This window comes from Miscanthus floridulus, chromosome 1 (genome assembly GCF_019320115.1).
Source record: "Miscanthus floridulus cultivar M001 chromosome 1, ASM1932011v1, whole genome shotgun sequence".
Classification (NCBI taxonomy): Eukaryota; Viridiplantae; Streptophyta; class Magnoliopsida; order Poales; family Poaceae; genus Miscanthus; species Miscanthus floridulus.
The window spans coordinates 184806896-184812895 of record NC_089580.1 but is presented as its reverse complement, the minus strand read 5'-3'; positions in this window follow the sequence as shown (position 1 = coordinate 184812895).

The following is a 6000-nucleotide window of genomic DNA, read 5'->3' as shown; positions in this document are numbered from 1 at the left end:
AAGTCACAAGCCACCAAGCCATCTAGGAAGTGGCAACCTCCAAGAGTAACAATCACCACCGGCTTGTAACTCGATCACTTAGTGCCACTCGATGCAACCTCATGATGCAATCACACTAGAATCGCTCACTCACTCGATTGGATGATCACTATCAAGCTTAAGTGAGTTAGAGAGCTTCCAAGCACACCTACACAAGCTACTAAGGCTCAAGGGTGCTCAGCAACCAGCCAAAGGCCGACCAACACTTATATTTATAGCCCCAAGGGCTAAACTAGCTGTTACCCCTTCACTTGATGTTTTTGGGCTGATTAGACGCGCTGGTCGCAATGATCGGACGCGCCAGCCCAGCGTCCGGTGGATCTACGCCGTCTAGGTGTCACTCTACGTTCAACTGGAGCTGCCCGATCTTAATGGTAACTTAACACGATAACGGTCAAGACGACCTGATGCGCCAAGCCCACGACCTAACGCGCTGAAGAAGCGACCTGACTCCATTGTAACACCCTCAGTGTTACATCCTAAATCATTTACTAAAACATGTCATGAGCATCATGTTTATGTGTTAAAGCATGTGATAGAATGTGTAGATAAATTTCTTGTAACATAAAATGATCAATAAAAATGCTAAACGAAAGTTGATCCAATAGTTCATGTATATCAAGTAGGGTTTAAAACTATTTTTTAGTAAACAGAAATACTATAGAACATATGTGTGATACTTAAATAAAGTTTAAAGTACAAACTTTGTAGATGACAGTGAAATACTTGCTGTCGAAAAATGATATTACTAGCTAATATTTCTACTAGCCTAGAAATTACAAATGGAAATCAAGTCCAGCTCAAAAACTTAGAAAATTTTCAAGTTTGTCAACAGCTAGACATTGTTATATTTAGCAAATTATTTTGAGGGATTGGGTTAAGGGGTGGTGTAGTGTTATAGCTCGATTTGGTAGTCTCATATGCCATCTTGAGTATGGTGAAGATGGTTTGGCTCCCGAAGCAACCGTTTAGTTGTTTTGGGCGCTTTAAAATTCATGTACGACATGTTCTCGGGCTGGCTCGCTGGGTGGATGCGGTCACTAGGCTCGGGTGCTCGACATCACCGTGCTGGTCGGTGTGCATGCGCTGTCGCGCATGGCTGCCTCTAGCCTAGCTACGACCCGACCACCACTGGCCCCACCGTGAGGAGCCACCGCTACTGCCGCCTGCCCCGTCGTGTGCCACGATGAAGCCACTATAGGCGCCATCACCTCGCCGTCTCATCCACACTGCTACCCTCCCTTGCGTTGCTGCTACCAATGTTGTCCTACGTTGCCACTTGCCTTGTCCTCGCACACAGGTGGGCTGTCCCAGCTGCCTCGCACCATCGCCTTGCCTTAATGGCACTGTGGCCACGTATGTCGTGCCCCCACCTGTCTCCACGCACGCGCGTGGTCTGGTCATGTTGTCGCGTAGCGGGTGCATAGACGTAGCCTCGGGTCCGGTCAGCCACTTGCTGCCAAGGCGAGAACGAGCTGAGCCAGACCTACCCCTCCCTATATACCACCGCGACCAGCCGACCCCACTCGCTTAATCTAGCTTGGTTGAGTCACCATCGTTTGATTCATCATGTCCCTAGATTCTCCATTAAGCCACTTGACCCTCGACCCCCACCCAGCCTTGAAGCAAGCACGGCCAAGCTCTAATTTGGAGTTTCACCCACCGCCGTGCTGATAAGGCCGCGTCCAGCCGTGGATGTGGATAGCCCTCCTACCGTCCCTCCTAAGCCAATTCACATGCACCACCAGCTTTGCCTCGCCTCCCTCTCCACCTTGCGCACATCTATCGAACCGCTACCGCCTCCCCGTCGTCGCTGATGCGACCGTGCCACCGTGGTGCATCGCTGCATGGCTCGACCGCATGTGGCCAGCCTTCCTTCGTCATCCTCCACCCCAACCGTCACCTCGGTCAGGTCCATGGTAGCTTCCTGATGCTCACGAGCTAACCAATTAGGCCTATAGCTACCCTAGCTCACTAGAATAGTGGTGCCACCATCGCGGATGGCCATGCGCCACTGCAGCCTTCCCCAGCTAGTCATGTCACCCTGCACTACCGCTTAGCATAGTTGCTCAGGTTAGAGATGGTGACCAGCCTATTTGGTGGTCTGTCGTAGGTCCCTGGTGGCCGGCGTAGCCGCGCTGTGTCACTGGTCGCCGCGTCGCCGTGCGCTGGGTCACCGGGGATGTGCATGTGGGAATTCTAGGAAAGCTAGAGGGTTAAGTGAGAAGGTTTGAGAGAGGGAGAAATAGCATTGGGACTTAGTTGTAAATTCAGAGAAGTTCGAGGCCTCTTTTGCAAAGTTATCGACACGCGCAGGATTCCCCAGTGTGGGCCGTCTCCGTGTGGTCAGGCCTCACGTGGGCCGCGTCTATGGGCCACTGCTCGCACCGAGTCACGTGGGCCGCACATGTGGACCGCACGGGAGAATTCGTTTTTCTTTTTCATAAGGAATTAAGAATAGTTTTGTAATTTAATTTTTGAGCTAATCTTTAGTAAATCATATAAAATCATGTAGGTGTCCAAAAATTATGAAACAAATTTTGTTAGGTTCCTAAAATTGTACTCTATCTATTAGTGTATTTAGTTCATATATATACATATGGATACCAGGAGATATTAAATCATTTTAGAGTGCTTAATATTACTAAATTAAATGTTGTATGAATTTTTGTGGTAAATTGGTAATGGCTTTAGTCCTGAATTTTTTTTGGTAGCTTCATTGTATTATTATGTACTCACTATAATTTTTGTAGCTTTAGAATAGACTAAACATTAGGGTAGTTAAATGCTCTTTGTTTCAAATATACATTAAATCATTAGTAGAAATAAAGATATATCCTTAATTTATAAAGCTAGGTGTTTGTTAGTTGAACCCAACACTTTGCTTAGTAAAAATGATAGTTAGCTTAGCACCTTAGTCATTAGAGCTAGCTTAGTAGCTTAGTATGCGTATTCTTAGTTGCTATTGCTTAAATGCTAAATATTGCATCATCGCATGCATGTAGAGAATGAGTTGGCGGAGATCGTGGTCACCGGTAATCGTGAGTTTGAGGAGATCGTCAAGGAGTATGAGGAGGATATTCTCATGTAGGAGGAGGTCCCAGAGCCGCCACTAACTAACATAGCTGACACTACGCCTGCCCAAGGCAAGCCTCGGTGCATAACCTATTTTTTGGATAATCACTGTTTATATATGTTATATGCATTTATGTTACAGGAATTTTATGAAAACCATATGCATAGATATACCTGTCCTAAGAGTCTTACTAGTGTAGGTTTGAGTAGCTGCTATGCTTAGGTTTTGGTAGCGTGAGTCACCTGCCGTTACTCATAATACGTGATTATTATTACTCTCACAACAAAATGATGAAAGGAAAAATAGAGACAGGGCAAGGATATGGTATGGGTATTGGTGGGTGTAACAAGTTGTGTCCTACGACCAATGGGGCTTAGCTTGGTTACACTGTTTTCCCTGTTCGTGTCGATTAAGGACCGTCCGTTGCTGTAGATGGTAGTCAGGTCACAGACTTATTATCCTAGGCACATACTTGCTTATGGGAGCGGAAAGGCTTGTTACGCTCTTATCATGGGTTCTGGCTCTTTCTGGACCGACAGATTGGAGGTAGGGAAAGGTGGAGGTCTAAGCACCACACTGAGACCGGGTCTCAAGTGTGGGGCTTGGAGTCCAAGTTTGGATGGGGACCTAGACCCTGTGATAGGAGTAGAATGGGTTGGTCTTGATTGTGCGTGGGGTACAAATAGGGCATGTGTTTTGGGGTACCCAGCTGGGATACATTGGTTCACGAATCGCCATTTTCGTGAGACGGTATGACTTAGCTATGGTCTAGCACTATAGTAAGAACTAGAAGATGACAGATGGTGAAATGGTTCTGATTACTCAACCCTTACTTGAAAATAGAACATGTGCTTACCTAGAATGGTTAGCTAATGAAGTAATCATGACTGCTAATAAAACTTGACTGTAAGGATGAACTATTAGTAATGCTTTTCGCAAACAACAAGAAAATAACAAACCCATATTGCCTATCATATCCTTGAGAGTTGGGAAACTATTCCCACTAGTTGGGTAAGTCTTGCGAGTACATTGTGTACTCAGGGGTTATTTACCCCCGTTGTAGGTGTAGCTTGAGGAGTAGCTCTTGTGTGGAGGATTCTTCTCGTGGGCACAGATGGATCCTTATATCGTATCTGCTAGATGTTTATTTTTATTCCATTGTTTAATTATCACACTATGAACTCTAGTATTGTAATAAATAAATTCTGAGAACTCTTGTTGTATGAAATGGACTAAGTATTGTAAGCTTGTACTCGTTATTGGATTCTGGATGTAAAATGTGGATTGTTTTGAGTTCTCCCTTGGGGTGTGCTCGACGAAACTGTTTGATATAGCTCAATTTCGAGGTGCTTAGTGTCTAGTGGAAGAGGAGCGCCTCCAAAAACATGCTATTTTGGGCGGTTCTACCACAACCATGAGCCAGCGCGGTTGTTTCCAGAGAGCTCCTTGAGCCTCTGTTTAGTCACCGGACATGTCAGATCTAACCTGACTGGACACAGGCCTACATCTAGTCCTTCTCCTACTACCATGCGTCACAGCCACGCCTCACGCCACCATGTCAGTGTACATCAGAGATGACCGAACGCGGCCCCTGCGCGTCAGGTCACTCTTCGCACCAGCGTCTGGTGACTCACAGTGACCTCCTTTTCTTCACCGAGTTGATACATTTCAACTCCAATTTCTCCTCCTTTGCAAATGTGCCAACACCACCAAGCGTACACCACCATGTGTATATGTGTTAGTTTTTCACAAACATTTTTAAGGAGTTAGCCACTCAACTTGCCACACCACTCGATCCTAGCAATGATGCAAAGTTAGATCACTCGAGTGGCACTAGATGATTGATATACAAATAAGTTTGCCCCTCTTGATAGTACGGCCATCTATCCTAAACCCGATCATAAACTTATCTACACACCTATGACCGGTGAAATGAAATGCCCTACAAATATACCTTTGCCTTGCGTATTCCATTTCATCTCCTCCGATGTTGATGCAACACATGCACCAACCATATCATAAATGATATGATCCACTTCATACCATCATGTGACCTTGTTGGTTCATTGATCTTAACCTCACTTGCTTTTCACCATTGCCTTTGTCCATCGGTGCCAAGTCTTGCTCAAGCTTCACCGTCATGCGGTCCATCGCTCCAAAGCCTCCAACTTGCCCCTCACGCTTACAACCGGTCCATCAAGCCAAGTCTTGTCTTAATCTTCTCCACCTTAGTCACATGACTCCATGTCATGTCTCATATGCAATAAGCTCCATCATCACATGTGTGATCTATGCTACATATCCAAGCCATTTCACCTCTATGGCATGAATTGCTCACACAAGATGTACTTGTGGACTAATCACCTGTGTATCTCACTTAAACACATATGAGTCCACCTAAGGTTGTCACTCAATGACCAAAACCAAACAAGGACCTTTCAACATTATCGGTTAATAGATCTATCTATTAAGAAGAGCATGGCGTCAGACACCCGCCATGTCTCCATCGGCTATTTAGTGAAAGTGCAATCAAACCTTAATTGTGGTTTTTGGTGATAATGACCACACAATTAGAGAACTAATGAGATTTATCGAGATGACAAGCAAGGAATTTATATTCAAGGATGCTACACAAAACAGAGAAGCCCCTAATTACAAATGTAGATGGCTTCAAACTCAAAAGAGGTTTAAATTCTTTTATATATTGAATTTGAGTATAGGAAAAGCCATACTATAAAGGGGCACAATGCTTAAGCTAATATATGGTACCAAGTGCTCAAACAGTTACATGCATCCTTAGATTTATAGCCAAGATAGTCTATACTTTACTATTACCCTTGTTGTCTTGCGTGGTGCGGCACTGTCTCACTTGAAGAGAGGCTCAC